This window comes from Culex pipiens, chromosome 1 (assembly GCF_016801865.2).
Source record: "Culex pipiens pallens isolate TS chromosome 1, TS_CPP_V2, whole genome shotgun sequence".
In the NCBI taxonomy this organism is placed as follows: Eukaryota; Metazoa; Arthropoda; class Insecta; order Diptera; family Culicidae; genus Culex; species Culex pipiens.
In genome coordinates, this window is record NC_068937.1 from 18,317,490 (window position 1) to 18,339,924 (window position 22,435).

A 22,435-nucleotide genomic window follows, 5' to 3' on the forward strand; every position below is an offset into this window, starting at 1 on the left:
AATTTAAAGCCGACGCCATCTTGCCATAAAAGAAGTCAATCTGCGCGAGGAGTTCCATTTGGAGGAAGGGCATCAAAACTAGTTTACTTTGAATTCTGATCAGGGTGGCGGCGGCGCCGCCGACATTTGTGTCAGTGGAACAATAACAACAACAGCGACCGCGAGCAGTAGGCATTGCGTTTAGAAAAATGTTGTTTTTCTACCGGTAAGAGCTAGGTTATTGGGGCCTGTTTGCGAAGCGCAAGGAATTCTGTTCGGTATGGAAACATCTTTTCCGCATTGAATTTCTTGGACGGAGCATAGCTTGAGCCATAATGGTGAACGGTGCGATCAGCAGTAATTTTTGACAGCTGCTTTTTTGGCAAGCACCATTATGACAATGTGACAAAATGTCACTAATCGCCATAATAAAGGAATTGACTATATGTATTTTTTTTCAAAAAGTCATATCGACGAAAATCGATGATTAAAGTACATAAATTCAATCGTTTTATTTCCCAAATTCTTCAACTTTTACTAAAATTTTTGCATTTATTTTAATGTTAAAGATGAATATTAAGTTCTATCAAATTTTGAATATTTTTAACTAAGATTGTAAAAGATTTTTTTTTGTTTTCATCGTCAACAATTTTGATTTAAACTGTTGAAATTTTCTCTAAATAAAGCTTTGTAGTCACAAATTTACCAACACATTCAAAGTATGATTACTTGGCAGGTTTGCTATCTCATTCTAACAAAAGTATTTTTTCAGACGACTTCTAGCTGGATTTTTTGCACTGACCGCCCGATATGTCAGCCAACATATTTCGCAGGGCTGTGACAGCTCGAGCTCGATCATTGTTTGCATCAGGACATTGTGACGAGAAATTCGACACATTTGGGTTAAATTATATTTTTTTCACCGGGTTTCGTATATTAAAAACAAAACTTAATCTTATGCAGCACAAAAGTATCCCGAAAATCTTAGTGAACGTAATATTCCTACAACCCAAATCGGATTTACCTTAAAAAAAAGCTTTTTTTTTATTTAAATTTGAATTTCAAAGAAAACAAAGTTTGCATGGATTTTCATAACATGAGAAAATTTGTGGAGGAAAAGACTAAAATGTAAAAAAAAAATCAGTTTTGTTGTTAAAAATACTCAGATATTATTAATAATACAAATCATTAATTTTTTGACTGTTTTCTCAAGACCTTTTAATTTCTGCACAATTTTGTTATATAAAATAGATTATTTTGTTTTAAAAACAAATAGTTTAAAATTTATTTAAATAACACAGCCCAACGATATAAAATTAAAAAAAATCACGATACAATTGTAAAGAATACAAATTTTGAAGCCACGTTGAAAAAAGTAGTTTTGGGAAGAAGTTATTTTTTTCTCGCAATACTTCTTATTTTTATAATTCTAAAAAAGCGTGTTAAAGAAAAAAGCTAATGTTTTTAAAATTTTCCAAGAAATAACCTTTATATTTGGCAACTCTATTCGATTTTTTATAAATACTCACATTTTAATAGTTTTTAATATGATTTTCAAAATAATCCAAGTTTTGCATGAAAAATTGGGAAGCACATTTCTTTAAGGGCATCGCGAAAAATCTTCCATCATTTTGGATTTTTTTTTTGAAATATTATATCGAACAATGTAAAAAAAAAGTTTATTTTAACAACAAAGGCATGACAAACAAAGCGGAATGTTTATAAGATTTTGGAATTTAGTATTTTATGGTGCAATATACAAAAAAATATATATATTTTAAAAATTGAAGTCAAACAAATCGAAATTATAGATTAATTTTTTAATTTAATTTTTTTTGAAGATAATATTTTTTTTACAAAAACAACAATTTAAAAAAAATTATAAGGCTGGTAAAATTTTTATTTAATTTAAATTTAAAATTTCAAGCAAAATTAGCAAATCATAGCATCTGCATCACGCTATAGGGGGTGCCACAAAGGTCAATTCAATATTCTAAGACAATTTGATTGCCGCCCGGTACATCCAAAAATATCTAAGAACCTTAATTTCCACACTGTGCTCTAAGGCTATTTATTGGATATTTACAATTTCAAGCAAAATTTTCGAAAAATGAAAACAATTGTCATCACAAAATATTGTACATCATAACAGTCATGTAACTGTCACAACCCTGCAAAAAAAACTATATATTTATATTTTTTAAATGTGTCAAATCTTGAAATCAACTTGAAATCAAACTTGCATTGGTGTGTTACACTAAGGAAACTTTCAAATTGAATCTAAAATATCATATATTTTTGTTTAAAATGACATTTTTTATGAGTTTCTGAAAATGCAGATTTTTATTAAATATTTGCGATTTTTTTTCAGATTTTCGTCAAATTTTTGCTATTTTTTATTTTATTTTTTATTTGACTGAACCTTTGTCCATCACTTTCTTTTGTCAAAATAAGTCATTTTGCATCATTAATTGGAAGCATACAAGCCAGCCAAGGAGCATGTTGACAGCTCCCATACAAACTGAGCGTAAGATGGCGGCCTTCGATATTATCTCGCCAAACTTTTGAAAATGGCGAATAGTTTAATTAAATAAAGTTTATGCCTTGTTTCGACAAAGTTAAAGTGAGCGTGCCACGAAAGCCGTCACGAAAAAAAGTTTCCCGTGCAAATTTTGAGTTGCGTATTTATTGGGCGGACTCCGACGAGGCCCACTGGCCATCTGTCGGTGAATACGCGCAACTCACGAAAACTGTCATCTCAGGGTCCGGCTGATAGAAACATACAAAAGTGTCATAAAATTTTCGACAATTTGTAGCTTGAGAATGGAACTCCCGATCGACTTGGTATGTTCGGCAAAAGTGCAAGTTATTAAATGGACTTTTCTGGAAAATTATTACACGGAAAAATGGCCCCATTTATTCATTTTTTTACAAAAACTCGGTTTTGACAAATTTCACCCCCACCAAGAAAAAAACAGTTATTTTTTGAAAAGTTTCATAAAAACTTTTGAACTTTTTTCAAAAATGAATTTTGGATATAAAATTGAATTTACAGTCAAAAAGTGTAAAACTTGATGAAGTGTGTCGTTTTCCTTGTTTCGGTTTTTTTTTTAATAATGACTTTTTTCCAAATTTTGAACATAGGGCCCATCATCGTTTAGGTAGGTAGTTTGAGGTAGCTGAGAACCCTTAGAAGACCGTTAATTGCCTAAAATTAGGAAAAATGAATATTTCTAAGTGCTACCCGATTAGCCACCTTTTCTCGATCGAAGTTGGAAACGATGCAATTTTCGGTGTAAAAAATAAACCTTTTGGAAATTTTCTAAAAACTATGGTCAAAATTTCAAAATCGCTATTAATATTTCAAAAGGTTTAAAACTAATTATTTTGCCGATTTGCCGGAAAACGCTTTTTTTGGTCATTTTCTTTTTTTGTTGTAATCTTGTTTATTTTACAGTTTACACATATTTGGGATTGATGCAGATAAACAAGATCTGACCTCTAGTTGTTGAAATACAGCAACTGAAAGAAAAATGAACAGAAAAAAATTGGTAATCACCCAATTTTCAAATAAAGATACACAGAAATAATATGTAAATTTACACAGCACGTAATTACTGTTTCTTATGTAAACTCACTCAATGTAATGTTGAAATATGATGTAAAGAGTAAAAAGTCATGGAAATTACTCCAATGTAAATCTAAATCTAATGTAAATCATGAATCTAATGGAAACGTTGAGCATGGAAACTCAAATCTGATGAATTTCTACCCGTGTTCGGCTTCCTGTAAATTCCTATCTAATGTAAATCATATATCCAATGTATTTCTGCCAAACTTCAAAACTACCCGAACTAAAAATAGTTATATTTGGTTCTCTTTCTGTCGCTCTCATACTTCGCTGGCCAACTGCCTGAGCCGCGCCCTGAACAAGTTGATGCTTTAGCCGCTCGTTTATAAAATGCAAAGATGGCTCAGTCGGCAGCGGGTAGCAGCAGTAACACCGAACATTCTACCCGTCGTCCGTTCGATTCCAGTTCAGCGTTATTCCACTTGGCCGTCGACGAGAAAGCGTCCCCTACCTGTGAAACAACTTTTTAAAATCATAATTTCGAATCATTTGCTGCCCGCTTCACTCATTTTAAAATAGATAATAGGCCACACCCTTTTCCTACTGCAATCCAAGTCCAGCTTCTCATTCTTATTGGCCAATCAGAATTAGTTGATTTGAACTAATGTAAATTCAAAACTAATGTAAATTCCAAAACTAATGTAAATTTTCAAAACTAGTGTAAATTTCCAATGAATATAATGTAAATTTCCAATGAACCTAATGTAAATATACATCATTTATCATGATACCTTTTGGTACATGATAAATAATGTAAATTTACAGAAATATTTTTTTCTGTGTATCTTAGGAACATTTGATACAATTAACAATGTCTGAGAATTTTCTCAGCTTTTCAAAAATATGTTTTTCAAAAGTGGGCAAACATGTGCACTAATTTAAAAAAATGAATAACTGCGACTATTTTCATAAAAGATATCAGAAAATGGCTGTAACATAAAAACGGTGCACTTTATTAAAATTTCACTAAAGTATTTTTGAATTGCAAATTTTTTGCGCCCAATACCTTGATTTAAAAAAAAATCATAACTCGATCTAAGATTTTTTGCCCGTTCTGTAAATTTCTGAAAAGTTGGCATTTGATATCCCCTAAAATATATCAGAAAAAAAATAAAATGGTGTTTTTTTGCAAATCAAGTTTAAGTGTCAAAAAGTGAAATAAAAAATCCCCAATTTTTACACCGTTTATCATTTTTTCAGTGTAGTCCTTATAAATACCTACAACTTTGCCGAAGAAACCAAATCGATAAAAAAAAATCTTCAAAAGATACAGATTTTTGAATTTTCTAATATCATTTTTGTATGAACAGCTGCCAAATTTGTATGGAAAATTATATGGGCAAACTAATGATGCAAAATGGCTTCTTTGGGCATACTGAAGGCACCAAAAGAGTTTCAGACGGATTAAAAAATTAAAATTAAAATTAAGGGAAAATACAGATTGCGTAGAGAATTGCTCATTTCTGGATTTTTTTTTTTTTTGAAAATGTCCAATAATCCAAATTTTTAGTTTTTGCTTTTTGGGTGTTTTTTAATACCCCTGACTCAAGGCGGTTTCAAAAACACCCAAAAAGCAAAAACTGAAAATTTGGTTTATTGGACCTTTACAAAAAAAACTCCAGATTTGTAGGTTAGGAAATTTAAAATAGAATTTGTGTAAACTTTATTGTAAGTAATAAATATTGAATTTCATGAAACAAAACCGATATTTTGTGAAAAAATAAAGTGAAACAAACTGCTTTGAATATTGATAGAACATAACTTTGAATACTTTTTGTCATCATGGCAGCTTTCAAGCTGTCAACGTAACAATTCTCTACTTTATAGCAAGCGCCTTTATGGCATTACGTCAAAGTTTTTCCCCCAGAAGACTACTCAAAGCAACATTCTGCTTCTCTTGAGTAGCAGTGAAAGGAAGATGGAAAGCTTGTTTTGCCGTAAAATCACGTGTGTTTGTGTGTGGTGCACTCCTCCTACAATCTCGGTGCTCACTGGGAAGGAAACTGTACCTGTGCATAGCCAGCCAGACACGTGTACTTAACCGCGTGCACATACCTGGTTATTTGGAGCGGGGCCATACTTTCAGCTGGGCCGAGCTTGGGCAAGTTAATCGAAGCTTGTTTTGTCTGTTCCTAGCTGTGAGCCCCCCGGTTGCATCACGTGGCATTTCTGTCTGGCGATTTGGTTGATTTCTGGTTGAAATTGTGTTATAAAATAGTCATTTAAGGAAAAAATCATGAAATTATTTGTTTCATTTCAATTTTAAGAAAAATCTTGGCTTTTAGATGCTTTAACATTTATTTTTCTTTGTCTCTTTTCCAGATTCACTCCTTGTTCTTTTTTTTTTAAATAAAGGTAAGTTATCAATAGTTGAAAATCTGTAATTTCAAAATTCACATTTCAACGACCATTCACTTTAAATTCATCTGTCCAATGTTCACCTGTCATAATTTAAGCATCACCTTGAAATCAATTTGAACTATTATGCAACCTGCCCGAAACCCCAGGAAAAATCCAATTATGCCAATCCGTCAATTCCAATTGTCGATTGTTCGGAGGTGCTTTCGATTTCAGCTCAAACTACACACACACACACGGGTGGTCGATTTGTGGAAAATCGATTTCCATTCAACTTTGGAAGCGCTTCCCACCACCCAAATTTCCTGCACACTCGCTGCTTCCCGCAACACATGTTTCAGCTTCGAAATTCACTTTCCATTTCGGTGGCTAGTTTTGGGCAATTTTAACCAAAACGATTCCGCAGAGCCAGCCAATCGTACAGCCAATTTGGGTGCAACCCTTTCTGCTCATCTTATGTTTTGCTGAAAGCCGATGATCGACATTCTACGCACGGCTCGAGAAATAATCGAATTTGTGCGGTCTTGACAGAATCAATCATTTCCTGGGGGTCGCCTGCTTGGGTTTCTTTTAATTTTATTGAAGGTTTGGAACCAATTGAAAATTTGTTCAAACGGATTTAAAACGTTTTTTTCAAATTGTTTCTTCTTGCTGCTTTTGAAGGATTAAAAAATGAATACGATAGGATTGTACATTAAAAGACACTTTGGCTTGGAAGTAATGCTTAGTGATTTTCTAGAATTTTGCTATTTAAAAAAAACTGAATATTTTTTATTAAAAAAAACAAGTCTGCATTTTGCAGGACCAACGGATATATGAAAACGAAAAAATTTCGAGTGTATCAACCAGAGTTTTCAAGTTTTATGGCCCCAGAAGCTAGTCTGTAAATTTGAGCTCATTTGGTTAAAGGGTCCAGTTTTAACTTGAAGTCAGAATGGAATTTAATAAATTTAATTTATTCATTTTTCAATTTTAAACTCTTCTTCTGGAAGTTTTTCCTAAACCCGATAAAATAAAGGGAAATATACCTTTTCCAATCAAACACCTGTATTCGTCATATGGAGAGTTTGATGCTCGATTAAAGCTCCAAAAATACTATTTAGTCTATAAACTTACCAGTACGTTTTCAAAGCGCTTAAGATATGAAATTGCTTCCAAATACCGGCAACATGTTCTTTTGAGCATTAGTTAGTCACTCACTTGAAAAATATTCCCGAAACATGTAAATAATAAGCAAGCGCCATAAAAAAAACATACACACCAAGTCTTTTGACGTTTGACTTTTGTCGATCCATTCCAATCGAAGGCTGACGAAAACCGAGCGAGCAGCGAAGGCAAATAAAGAACAAAGGGTGGCCACCAACACCACCAGCAGCGCCTGTTGGAGTGAGCAAGTGCTGCCAGGAAAGTTTCGCTATAAATGCTACTTTACGTGAATGTTCGCTTAAAATTTCATCAATTTTGACAGCACAAAGCAGTCCCAAAAGAGCGCTGGAAGAAAAAAAAGAACTAGGCTGAAAATAGAAAAATGGGCGTGGCCCAATGCACTCGATTGATTAGAATGCATTTTTGGAATATTTTTTTCAAATGCTTGTAAAAGGAATAGAATAACTTTTAGTAAAAGTAAAAATAAACAGAAATGTTCACAAAAAGTAGCTCTACTCGTTGGTGTCCTTGGTTTAAGTAAATTTCAAGGAACACTCCAGATTATCCAGCATCATTCAAACACGACCGCTTATTAGGCTTGAAATGGGTATATTTCCCCTATTTCGTCTTAGAGACTTCTCATAGATTTTTATTCGGGGAACAACTTGAAAGAGAGTGCTAGGAATTGATCCCGAAAAAATACAATTAAGTACTCATTTTTGAAAATATTGTTCATTACAAAGTTTTACGAAATACATAGCACTAACTGTAAACTTAAAATATTTTTTTAAGATTTCCGAAAAAAATTGAAGTAACGTTATTCAATAATTGAATGAAAAAAAAAACGCAAAGTTGCTAAATGTATTTTATATTGAAAAAAATTGAAGTTTTTCATTCAATTTGGTTCGAAATACAAAATAAGAAAAAAAAGATAGAAAGACATTTTGTTTGATAATTTCCTAGAATTATTAAAAAACAAAAGTTTTAAATAATCTACAAATAGAATTTTCCCATATTTTTTAAACAAAAAAAAAACACTTTTACTGAAAACCATGACAATAAAGAAAATTTTACTTACACTTATTGATTGTAATTTGAATTTGATTGGAGTTTTTTTTACCAAATTAAATTTCCATGATGTCAGTAAAATAAAGATAGCTGAGTCTTTAGTTCACCTGATGAAAATTTCACAATTTTTCACCAAATTAAATTTGCAGTTTTATTTTGCAACTAAAATTTAGTGTTATGGGGTTAAACCTTGAGCTACCGCTAACTTTTAAGTAACTTTACTGTGTACACAATGCCAAACTATTCAAAAATATTTTTTTTTAAATTTTAGTATGTAAATTTTCATTTTATTTATTTATTGCCGTTGAAAACTACAAGGAATTTTCAGAAGAAAAAAAAAATTACGTAACATCTGAAAAGTATAAAAAATGTGAAAAATTGTATTTCCTTCTTATATTTAACTTACGATGTCTCGAAAAATGTTAGTTTCCATAATTTAAAAATTAAATAAATGTGAAATTTTGAGATTTAAAAATAAAATGTATATTTCTTTAATCTTTTTAACGGTTGTTGTCAAAATGTTAATTTTGACTAGACTTGAAAAAAATGAATAAATAATATTTTAATTGCAAAGACTAGAAAACTAATAATTTTCAAATATCACGTGTTGAAAAAAGAGTAAATTAAAATTTTAAATAAAATTGTCCTGACAAAAACTCACAATCACAATATTAAAACTTTATTAGGCCGTTTTTCAGCAGGTCAAACAACTCAATCCCAAAAGTACATTATTTTGAATGTATTAACAGATTTTTTTTTTCAATATTTTTTTGCAGAGGTACCATTCCCTCATGAACATTTTTGAACATGAACATTTTTTGCCTAAAAATGATTCATTTTCATTTTTGAAATTTTTTTTCTCTGTCTCATCATATTTTTTTTAATTTTTATGACCGTACGTTCGATGTTATCCCAAAAAAAACATTATTCTCAAAAAAAGATAACTCTGGTACCATCCTTAACACAAGTTCAAATCGTGTCTTTTTTGGTTTCTTATAACAAAAAAAATGGAATGTTAAAACAAACGAATTTTGGGTTTTTGAATTTTAGCAATACATTTTTTTCAAAGTCTTAAGGCTATAACAAATTAGCTTAAAGGGCCTTTAAAAAAAACGCTAGAAATGTAAACCAGTAAAGCTACTGTCAAAAATAAACGAAATATTAATCAATGTACGCAGAAAAAAAAGTCATGGTAATATTACATCTGAAAAGTGGTACATTTTTTATGTCAGCAAAAATATGTAATTTTACCTCTGAAAATGTGTAATTTTAGCAATTTAGACAGAAAAAGCGATATTACACCGGAATAGGGTGTAATATCGCTTTTTCTGTCTAAATTGAGGTAAAAATTACAGTTTTCAATTTTACACAATTTTTTACTGTGTATGAACATATTTTTTACTAAGAGTGTATCGTTTATCGATCTGTGTTCTAAAAATTCATAGTTTCATAGGTAATAAATAAATACAAAAACAAATGTTTTCCAATGTATTCTTAATAGTTTACTACAGATTGTCCAAAATTTATAAAAAGAAAATAAATTTTAAATTTTGACAAAAACTTTGGAGTACTGAATTGGTAAGACTATTTCTTCTTAAACCATAGATTATTTGATATTTTGATGCCCTCTTTGCATGACAAGCCCCCAAAAATGTATAGGTTATTTGTTTATTTTTTGTTATAGGTTTTGTGTACACACATTGTTAGATTTTGTAACACACACACAGTAAAACAATTTGGAAATTAGGAAGGTGTCAAATTAGAAGGTTTAATATTATCTATTTAACGATGTTATATTATTCCGATTCAGACTGAAAATGTTTATTTAGAGGTAAAACTACATATATTTCAGATATAAAAAAATAAATATTCCCAGATGTAAAATTACCATGATTTATTTTACTGTGTACCGGACATTTGTCAAAATGTAGATATCAAAAGTATTTAGTTCAGTTTCATATCAAACATGTGTTTGTGATAATGAATAATTTATAATCTTTAGAATTAGTTTTCATTGCATTTCTTTATATGACATTCTGAACATGCAAAGTTAAAAAAAAATCTTGGTAATTTTACATCTGCGAATGAGTACATATTTTATGTCAGAAAAAATGTGTAATTTTCTACTTAAAAATGTGAAAATTTACCACAGTTCCAGTCTAATTTGAGATAATATTACAGCGCTAAAGAGGTAATGTTAAACCTTCAAATTTCATACCTTTCAAATTTACACAATATTTTACTGTGTAAAATTGAAAGTTAACTAAACATTAATTAAAAAATTATTATTCTTTATTTTGTTATGCTCAATTATGTTAATATTCCTTAATTCTTTTTCTCAGTTTTTATTTTTTTCCATTGTAATATTTTCTCATACCAGAAAGCTAATTACGTCTCTTTCTTGGCACTTCTTTTGTAACAAATCCACGTACGTCATAACCAATATCACGCGTCACAGTGAAGAACCCAGCCGGTCTGTCTAGTCTAGGTTCGAGGAGGCGGTTTTGTTCGCCGCCAACTTTGTCGCGATGTGACAGTTCAGTGAAGCGAAAAATTTGCGTTATTGTTGTTGTGTCTCTGCTTTGTCTTTTTTTATCTCTGCTTCTCATACCTACTCTTTCTTCACGTTGTGCGTGCTCGGAAGGCATTTTACTTTTTTCGTGTAAGCCGCAAAGGCACTCACTATTCTCTGGCTTTGAAGATTTGATTTTAATTTCATATTTTGCTTATTAATGGGCCGCAATCAGTTGCAGCAGGCTGGTTGTTTTTTTTTCTTTTGATTGCTTAGTTTTGAAGCTGAGGTCACCACAAATAACTTTTTCCTAAAAGTTTCTTAGCATGGTTTTAAACGACCTTCACCCACACAGCTCAGCCTTACATAAGCCCTACAAAAGTGTAGAACAACACACTTTCAGTGCGTCCATCTGGGTGTGTGAGTGTTTACGTGAGAATCTTATTTTTATCACCGTGGTCGCTCACTCAACTTGATAATCATGGTTTGCTTTGTTTACAAAAAGGGCCGGTCGGTGATGGGCGCACTTTCCTTCTCCCTTCATTTGCATCGGTAATTGGATTTTTGCATAATGAGTAAACTAAATTTAGCATCAAATCGGCGTCGTCGACGTTGAGCTGTCAACAGCGGCCACCTTCGCGGAAGTGTTGCCGGGTTGCACGGAAAAAATACGCGCAAATATGTTTTTGTTAAATTTTGAGATTTGTTTTCTGAATATTTTTTTCAGTGCAAAATTGCTAGAATGCAACGCCTACTGAAAATTTCCACCACTTTTTTGCTCTCGAAACAAGGACCAAAGGAGGCTGTTTGTTTTTGTTCTCACCAATGCCATCTTCCCCGGAAAAAAGGAACTAGCATGAACAAGCACGAAAATAGGTCGCCATTTGTTGGCACGTTTAATTATGGAAAGTGGAGTGAACGCGGTGGTACGTGCTGAATTGCAGTTTGTTATGAATTAATTTACAACGCTGGAGATTAACTGGAAGCATATGATTTGCGGAAGGTCAAGAAAACTTATGGTACTGAAGATTTTTTTTTATTGAAAAATATTTTTTAAATGAAACATAATCATAGTAAAACTCATAATATTTTGTATGAGCCCAGGAAATTCACCAGGAAACTGAGCTAAGACTTTGTGAATGACTTCCTTATAACCAAAGAAGCTTCTTAGCATCATTAGTTTTTCCATACAAGTCTCCATATAATTTTGGAAGCTATCCATACAGAAATGGTATGTAAATATTCGAAAATTGGATTTTTTTTTGATCGATTTGGCGTCTTCGTCAAAGTTATAGTTTTGACGACTATTTAAAAAAATGAGGTACACAAAAAATTAACCTTTTCACAAAAAAAACAAATTCTCAAAACCCTTATTTTATTTTATTTTGTATCAAATTTTGATGTATTTTACAAGACGAAAATTAGGACGGGTTAGTTCAAAAACACAACTTTTGTAATCGAAGAAAGTACAGGTGCTTGAGTCGTAAAGTTATCGCAGTATTTGCAAAAAAGTAATTTTTTTCCCGGTTTTGTCACTTTCGCGTGGTGCGTCAAACTGCCAGTTTTTATTTTCAAAAAATCATATTCTTGAATCCTGTTGATGAGCTCCTCAAATTTTTTCTAATATTGTGTATAATTTCTCGATTTATCCGATAAAAATATTAAAAAGTGTCATAGGACATTTTCCAATGTTAGGCTAATTTTTTTAAACTTCAAGCTATTCTTTCTTGAAAATCTAAACTCGGTTGAAATGACAAGATGTTATGATTTCTTGAAAAAAATATTTGTTTTGTGAAAATTGATAAAAATTATTATTTTAACCGCCCTAAAACGACGTTGGTTGGCACAGTGATCCAGATCGCAAAATTAAGTGGAAAATGGATTTTCCGAAAAATGTTGAAGTTTTGGAGGTTTGGTGTCTTCAGAAGGGTTCAGGGTTGTTACGGAAAAGTCGAGAAAAAATCCGCGCCAGATCCGCGCCGACCCCTAAACCCAATCCGCGCGAAATCCGCGCCATATAAAAAAAATCGCGAAAAACATAGAAGAGAGTAACATAATGAATGAAATTTTAAACGAAAAAAAGAATAATACAGAAGGCATTTGGATCAGTACCGTTGATCAGTTGTGGATTCATATCCCACCTGTACCAAATGGAATCTTTTTTTGTCATTTCTGAAACAATATGAGCATTTTTTGCAACACTAATATCATTGCTTTAAAAACAAATTCAGGAAAAAAAATTAAATTCTGAATTTTAAAAAATTTAAAACCATAAAATAAATCACCAAATTATAAAATCTAGGGATTTAGTACTTGATAATTTTCGCCAAAACTTTACTCTGGAAATACGAAACACAAAATTTCTATTATTTTTTTCTCTAAATTTCTCTAAACTAAAATATAATTCTAAAAATGATCCTAACTAAGAAAATGGCAAAAAATAATAATTTAATAATTCAAAAATTTAATAATTTTATAATTTTATAATTTGATAATTTAATAATTTGATAATTTGATAATTTGATTATTTAATAATTTAATAATTTAATAATCTAATAATTTAATAATTTAATAATTTAATAATTTAATAATTTAATAATTTAATAATTTAATAATTTAATAATTTAATAATTTAATAATTTAATAATTTAATAATTTAATAATTTAATAATTTAATAATTTAATAATTTAATAATTTAATAATTTAATAATTTAATAATTTAATAATTTAATAATTTAATAATTTAATAATTTAATAATTTAATAATTGAATAATTTAATAATTTAATAATTTAATAATTTAATAATTTAATAATTTAATAATTTATTAATTTAATAATTTAATAATTTAATAATTTAATAATTTAATAATTTAATAATTTAATAATTTAATAATTTAATAATTTAATAATTTAATAATTTAATAATTTAATAATTTAATAATTTAATAATTTAATAATTTAATAATTTAATAATTTAATAATTTAATAATTTAGTAATTTAGTAATTTAATAATTTATTAATTTAATAATTTAATAATTTAATAATTTAATAATTTAATAATTTAATAATTTAATAATTTAATAATTTAATAATTTAATAATTTAATAATTTAATAATTTAATAATTTAAGAGCGAGTCCACGAGCAAAGCATACCCATCTCGCATCGACCTCACCAATCTGCCTGAAATTTTCAGGGGTTGTTTGTACATATAAAACTAGCATCCGGCCAAAATATGAGCACTCTAGGTCAACGGGAAGTGGGGCAAATCGGGACACAAAGTTTGAAGGTTCAAAAACGTAAAAAATCTTAAAAAGGCTATAACTTGGACAAAATTCTATTTAATTTCAAAATTCAAAATACATCTGAAAGGGCTTTAAAAATGCAACAAAATGCAGGATAGGACATCCAAATTGGTTAATTCTAAAGGGAGTTATTGGCATTTTAGTGAAAAAATAGCATAATTTTCAAACTCAAATAAAAAAGTGTTCCATCCAGATATCAACTCGGATCGACCTGCAGCTTGTAGGGGACATCTGGGACTACCATCTGAGACTGAGAACGCTTTGGGTAAGGCAGTTTAACATATTGAATAGACACTTTTACTTTTAGTGAAGTTTTTGGTTGTAATTTTTTGCTCGGAGGACCCCTTAGATCCCATTTTCTGGTGATAATTTTATCATAATCGTGTTCCTGAGACAATTTCACATTAGAAACATGCATAAAAATGTTTTTTTCATCCATTTTAACCCTTTAAAAAATGAAAGTTTAAAAAAAAACTTTGATTCACATTTATTGAAAATCAAGTTCGTTTCCAAGGATACTAGATGACACCAAAAAAAAGCAGCTTCTTAATTTTTTTTTATCTTTAATTTTTTAAAGGGTTAAAATGGATGAAAAAAACATTTTTATGCATGTTTCTAATGTGAAATTGTCTCAGGAACACGATTATGATAAAATTATCACCAGAAAATGGGATCTAAGGGGTCCTCCGAGCAAAAAATTACAACCAAAAACTTCACTAAAAGTAAAAGTGTCTATTCAATATGTTAAACTGCCTTACCCAACCCGGTCTCAGTCTCAGATGGTAGTTCCAGATGTCCCCTACAAGCTGCAGGTCGATCCGAGTTGATATCTGGATGGAACACTTTTTTATTTGAGTTTGAAAATTATGCTATTTTTTCACTAAAATGCCAATAACTCCCTTTAGAATTAACCAATTTGGATGTTCTATCCTGCATTTTGTTGCATTTTTAAAGCCCTTTCAGATGCATTTTGAATTTTGAAATTAAATAGAATTTTGTCCAAGTTATAGCCTTTTTAAGATTTTTTACGTTTTGAACCTTCAAACTTTGTGTCCCGATTTGCCCCACTTCCCGTTGACCTAGAGTGCTCATATTTTGGCCGGATGCTAGTTTTATATGTACAAACAACCCCTGAAAATTTCAGGCAGATTGGTGAGGTCCAAACGACGTCCCATACAAAGGGGTATGCCCTGTTCGTGGACTCGCTCTTAATAATTTAAAAATTCAATAATTTGATAACTTAAGAACTTTCTTAAAAAATTAAAAATTAACAAAAAAAATTAATTGTAATATTTTCGTATTTTTTCAATTCAATAATTCGTGTTTTGACAATTTCAAATTATGAATTCTATTTTTTTTTATTATTTGAATGTGTAAATTCTGAAATTTCAAATTGTTGAATTCTAGATTTCTTATTTTTTTAAATTTTAACATTACATTTCGCTTTTAGACGGAGATTTTAGCAGATTTCTAAATGGATTTCGTGTGATAATTGGGAGTAGAATCAATTCTACCTGAATCAGAATGGCAACAGAGTTTTTAATTTTTTCAATAAACGAAAAATTTAAAAATTTAAATTTTTATATTGAAAAAAACATCGAAAATCTAAAAAGTTTCATAGCTTCAAATTTTTAATATTCTGTAATTTTTTCGAATTTTGTTATCTATATATATAAAGTTGATAACGGAAAAACGGATCGGAGCGCTCTTTGTTGCGTTGGGTTCGTATAAGCCCAAGGAAGGTTTTTACGCTAATATATTGACACTTTGGCCACTCCGGAACCGATTCCGGAGCATCGGCAAATTGTATGGAAAAAGATGCGTAAAATCAAATTTTGATCACAGGAGGCTGAATAAACGAAAAAGTAAAAAAAAAAGTCAACAAACGAAAAAAGGCAGAACGAAGTCTGTCGGGTGAGCTTTGTTTTTTTTTTAAGAGTTGTAATGTGATGTTAAATTTATATAACAAATCTTAATACATTAAAAAAAATCGCTCCTTGAAGATTATTTCAAAGTTTCTTATTAAGAAAAAAAAACAATCAATAATTTTTAGAAGAAAACATTCTTCATTAACAACTTCTTAGAAATTGATGTTTTCGCACTAAACGAAAAAAAAAAAATTATTTAATTCCTAATAATATTTTCCTTTGTAATTTGAAAGAAAATCTATCGTTCTCAATTATTTTGTTTATCAATATTACAATCCGCGCGAAATCCGCGCCTGAGCAAAATTAGCCAGCAAATCCGCGCCAGATCCGCGCGATACGCGCCATCCGCGCCATCCGCGCGATCCGCGCCGTCCGTAACAACCCTGGGGTTGTTGCAAATCAAATGGGGCAACTTTTGGTTCGGGTTAAAATTAGAGTGGTTCACGATTAGTGTGATTTTGAAAATCTAACTTTTCCGGAATATTTTTGAGAATTTTTTATTCTTCTAGAAAGTTGTTGGGCTGGCCAATCCAAGCAACTTAGTCGAAGACACCGACATTTGATCTCATAATCTACACCTTCTACAACCAAATTTATAGAAAGCATCTAAGCAAAGCATCAAAAACCTGTTTTTTGAACGTGGCTATTCAGGGTTAACTTTTAGTGAAAAGTTATATATATATTCGAGACACTTTTAAAGCTCTAAAAAACTAAAAATTTTATTTTTGACAAATTAATTTGAATTTTAGAGTCAAAAATTAAAGCCATTTTAAGTTAAAAAGAAAGCAAATTTTAAACTTCTATATCTCCAAAAGGCCCAAGTTAAATTTTAATCTCCAGGTTAGATTAAAAAAGAAGAGATCTAGCACTAAAAACGCTGAAAAAATCTCAGAGGTGTTTTTCTGAAAACTTGAGATATCTTTAAATTTTAATATTCAAGGGAAAACAAAATTGGACCCCCCTAACGAAATTTGAAAATTGTTCAAATATATATTTTCCCATGTAGCTTTGCCCGCTGAATCTAAATCTGCCCTCAGAATTGATCCAAAGTGTAAAATTTAGCTTTAGGAAACCAAAAATATGCCCAAAAATCGTTTTTCGACACTTTGGCTCAATTCTGAGGGCAGATTTAGAATCTGCGGGCAAAGCTACATGGGAAAATATATATTTGAACAATTTTCAAATTTCGTTGGGGTGGTCACTTGAAATTTGAACTTGAAAAAAAGTCTCTTTAAAAAAACTAAAACTCATCGGATTCTGGCGTCATTGGAAGGATTATCGAGAGCAATTCCAGCTCAAATCAGGTTTTTTTTTCTGGTACTTTTGTACCCGACCCTCTCCGATTTCAATGAAACTTTGTAGACATGTTATCCTTGGCATATATAAGCCATTTTTGTGTGTATGGAGCCAAAAGTACTCGAAAAAAACATTTGAGGAGGGCGTAAGGTATCTAAATATTTTTGTATTTTGTAATTTAAAAATTACTGTATCTCGAAGCCGTTGCGTCGTATCAAAAAGTGGTCAAAGACAAACTTGTAGGAAATTGGACGGGCTTTCTGAAAAAAATACACTGAAACAAAAAAAAACACTCCACTTTTATGAGATATTTTGGTTTTTAAGTCTAAAACTTAAATTTAAAGGTGATGTCACTTTTTTTTTCGTTCAAAATTTTTGAGGAAATAGCCTAAAATGTTACCAAAAGACTAACGAAAAATGCAGGATGCTATGTCTTTCCTAAAAAAATACAAAAATCATTTACTAAAACTGTTTTTTTGAAAAGTGGTCTAAACGTCAAAATTTTTAAAAAAGCAGTAGTGGGAATCGGTTCTCCAGACAATTTAACATAAAAGTCTCCATATTGACCATTGTCCTATGTCCAATCCTTGGGAAGATACAGCGGTTTTAAAAAATAAAATGTTGATAAAACGTTTTTTTTTTTTGGTTTTGGCAATTTCTGTATGACAGACTTGGTTTTTCAGTCTCGTAAATATTTTTACCGGAAAGCTCGTCCAATTTCCAATAAGTTTGTCTTCAACAGCTTTTTGATTTATATCGTTTTATATTTACGTAAGCAAATTTACTATCCTAGTTTCTACCACACTGAAAAAAATATTCTATTTTCAGTTATTAGCATTGCAATTAAGTTTATAGCTTACCCCTTACATCCAATTGAAATGCTGTCAAAGGCAAACTTGTGGGAAATTGGACGAGCTTTTCGGTAAAAATATTTACGAGACTGAAAAACCAAGTCTGTCATATAAAAATTGCCAAAAACCACAAAAAACCCGTTTTTTCAACATTTTTATTTTTAAAACCGCTGTATCTTCTCAAGAATTGGACAAAGGACAATGGTCAATATGGAGACTTTTATGTAAAATTGTCTGGACAACCGATTCCCACTACTGCTTTTTAAAAATTTTGACGTTTAGACCACTTAAAAAACAGTTTTAGTAAATGATTTTTGTATTTTTTTTAGGAGAGACATACCATCCTGCATTTTTCGTCAGTCTTTTGGTAACATTTTAGGCTATTTCCTCAAAAATTTTGAACGAAAAAAAATCGTGACTTCACCTTTAAATTTAAGTTTTAGACTTAAAAACCAAAAAATCTCATAGATGTGGCGTGTATTTTTGTTTCAGTGTATTTTTTTTTTTCAGAAAGCCCGTCCAATTTCCTACAAGTTTGTCTTTGATACGACGCAACGGCTTCGAGATACAGTAATTTTTAAATTACAAAATACAAAAATATTTAGATACCTTACGCCCTCCTCAAATGTTTTTTTCGAGTACTTTTGGCTCCATACACACAAAAATGGCTTATATATGCCAAGGATAACATGTCTACAAAGTTTCATTGAAATCGGAGAGGGTCGGGTACAAAAGTACCAGAAAAATTCCTGATTTGAGCTGGAATTGCTCTCGAGCGGCTTAGTCATCATTGAAGCAGCATTCAAAAAATACGTTTTATTTGAAATTTTGAAAATAAGACTTGAAACTTGATTTTTTTTTATTAGGGAAAACAGTTCAATGGAAACCTATATCAATTTAAAAAAAATGTTTTTAATACAACTACTACTAATTCGTTTTAAAATGTTGTTTAAGTTACATTTAAATACTATTCGATCAATTACAAAAAAAAAAAATTAAAATGTTGAATTTATGAGGGATCCTTTTTGGCCAAAAAAGTACGTCAACTTTACACAGCTGCCAAAATTACAAAACTTGTTCTAGAAAAGTGATTTTTTCAGAGAAGTTTCTTTAACACTTTGAACAAATTGTGAAAACCGTTGAATTCAGTTTGTTCCAATCTAACTCCTACTGACTGTAAATACGTATGTGTTTTATCTCTCATTCACTCAAGTGACAGGTTTTCCAGAGGTGCTACTTTTAAGAGTCACACTTGTGGCTCGATGACTAACTCCCCCTCATTTTTGCCTAGACCAAGCCACAGTAAACAATCACGGTTCACGCTCTCACGGATATGTCACACTTGTCGCAACTAATTTGCGCCTTTCCACATCTCGAAGCTGAAAATTAGCTCTTATGCAATTCAACAACAACAAGTATCAATCAATTCAAACACGCGTCAAGAAGGTATCACTTCCCTTGCCTTGAAGTCTTTAAATCACACACCTTTGTAACGCAATACCCTCATCGAATTATGCTTCAAAATGAATCGATTTCGCGGTTGATTTGCTTCCTCTGTTCGGTGCGGACTTCGGAGACTCTGCAATCCGAAACCTCGGATGAACTATAGAGTTCCTCTTCTCTGTAGTGATCTCTCCAGGGTATAATTGGTAATGTGAGCCCAATTAAGGGTCATCCTTTGATGACGTAGCACACCTAATTATTTAATAAAATAGTTTAAAAAAATAATGACATTTTTTAAGCATTTCCAACCTATATTAATCGCGTCACGTAATTAACGAACATCCCCTCGGAACTGTTTACCAGAGCTGCGTGTGTGCGGTAGTAGTGTTCATGAATTTTGTTTCACCTTTCCGGGGCGGCAAACAACGGTGCTCTAGGTGTCTTAATTTAACACCAGTTAGGCGCTGCAAGGTAACGTTGGAAATGGAAATCCCTCGGCCGCCCAAGGTAGTCTGTCCCTTGGCGAATCAATTTGAAGCAGTTTAAAATTCTTTGGTGACGTGGTTTACCTCACTTGAAGCACTTTTCCGTAAGGAACAACTTTGTCGAAGACAGAAAAGTGATACGACACTTTAATCCAGAGTTATTAAGAAATGTTCGTTGGCCTTCTCAATTACGGACGTAAGAATCGAGGTACCTCTTCAAATTTGATGAATCGATTTGATGTTCTAACGCAGGGGTAAGTACTAAGTAGCAGATTTGGAGCAGTTAATCAGGGGTAAGTACTATTTCAAGTATGGTAGTGAAACAGTGAAGAGAAAAGTGAGCTCTGTGAAATAGTGAAGTGATGACTCCTCACTGAGGAGAGAGTGCAGTCAAGTTCTGTCAAACAGTGTAATCGACTATTTTTAATCAGTTTAAGCCAGGAGATCTTGTTCAGGGACCATTCAAAGATTATGTAACACGTTTAGGGAGAGAGGGAGTCAGATCTACGATAATGTTCTGAAAGTTTTGAACGTAGAAAAAACTAAATTCCGCGTTCCAAGCCTGCAACATCAAAGAAACAAAGCTTTCCTTTTCGAAACACAAACTTGATCAATCTTCTTCCAACTAAATGGCGAAAACCTTCAGCTGGGATGTCGAAAATTGAGAAGAAACCCAGTTCGACAGAAGCCACCGCGGCAAATTTTTCATATTTCCACCGTTTTTTTTTTTTTTGTTTTTGTTTTTTTCTTCTCACTGCACTTCAAAGCACTGCTTCTTCATCGCTGGCAATTTGCCAAGAATTTAACGCCGAGAAAATACCACCAACGGGTGTGAACTGAGCAAAAACAACAACAACTGGCAAAAAGTTTTGGGCTGGGTAGGCTCGAGAGCTTTTAATTTTGCCCCCCCGACAAATTTCGAAAACTAAATTGGGAGGCTAATTTTTGTTTCCAATTTGGAACGGTGTAACAATTGCTTCGTTTTTTTTTTCTTTGCTTTTCTTTTCTTTAGATTTATTTAGAAGCACGTGCAATTTCGGTGGTGACCGGTAAATTGTTTCGTTTGGCGGGTTTCATTGAGTTGTGACGGGGTGGGTTTTTTTTAATTTGAGTTTAATTCAATTCAACACCCTTGGCGACACGACACAAAATTGACTGCGAAATTATTGGTTGGACCAATTTATGGTTGGGTGGCCTAGCCACACTGCTCAACGTTAAGCAAATTTTAAATTTTGATTTGGTTTTATTTAAACTTTTTGAGTTAATTTTAAAATAAGATAAATAATTTGGGCGCGTTCATCACATCATAATCTGGAAATTTTCAGCAAATTTAACAAAATCAAGTTATTACAGTTTTTGTTTTTGGTCTAGCTAACATTAAGTGTCAGTTCCAAATTCGTTTTTATTTAAATTCAATTGACCATCATTAGACAGTTAGCTAAATTTCACTAAGATGACCGTCATTCAATTCAATTTTAATCTAAAATGCATTTTTCTGCATTGATAATCATATTGAGCATGTTTGAGCTGGCATAAAAATATTTTGAATTTTTATGGAATTCCAATACACAGCATCACAAAAACCTTTTTTTCACAAAAAAAATGTCAATGCTTGAATATTTTAAAACTAATGATTGCAAAACAACTGAACAGGTGTATAATGCATTTTGAAACACTATTTTTCATTCAAATGTTGAAACCATGGCTCGTAGATTCAATTTTAAAACTTTTTTTTATCCCCCCCCCCCCCCCCCTCAACTTTAGTCAGAGGTGAAGGACATAAACTTCAAAAAATATTTGAAATGGTCTAAATCTAAAAAAAACTGTAAAATACCAAGGTAAAGTTATTTTTAGGCTATAATTTTCAAAAAAAATATTTTTTTTGTTTTTTTTTTTGCAATTTAAAAATATTTTACCATTTCCTTGGTAAGGGCTTTTTTCAGGGGCTGCGAAAATTTCAAACATTTTTCCTGTTAAGGCTTATATGAACTTATTGTTTTTTTTTAAATTTTGTATCAGAGCATTTCTCTCAGATTTCGGTCATTCGATTTTTTTTTGTATTTTTTAATCCGACTGAACCATTTTTGGTGCCTTCGGTATGCCCAAAGAAGCCATTTTGCATCATTAGTTTTTCCATATAATTTTCCATACAAATTTGGCAGCTGTTCATACAAAAACGATGTATGAAAATTCAAAAATCTCTTGATCTTTTTAACGAATTTTTTGATCGATTTGGTGTCTTCGGCAAAGTTGTAGGTGTGGATATAGGCCAGTTTTTGGTAACTTTTTTGAAAATAGTCGCAATTTTGAATTTTTTAAAATCAGTGCCCACTTTTGAAAAAAAAATATGTTTGAAAAGCTGAGAAAATTCTCCATATTTTGCTTTTTTGAACTTCGTTGATACGACCCTTATTAGTTGCTGAGATATTGC

General features: G+C 31.3%; 1 protein-coding gene across 1 annotated transcript in view; it reads left to right on the top strand.

Moving 5' to 3' along the window:
• The window catches only part of LOC120415637 (uncharacterized protein DDB_G0271670), a 73,868-nt gene that overhangs the window by 35,909 nt on the left and 15,524 nt on the right, over window positions 1-22,435 (top strand). Inside the window, exon 3 of the mRNA XM_039577236.2 lies at window positions 5,933-5,965. The gene's annotated coding sequence lies outside the window, so the exon portion shown is untranslated. The remainder of the gene's footprint in view (window positions 1-5,932; window positions 5,966-22,435) is intronic.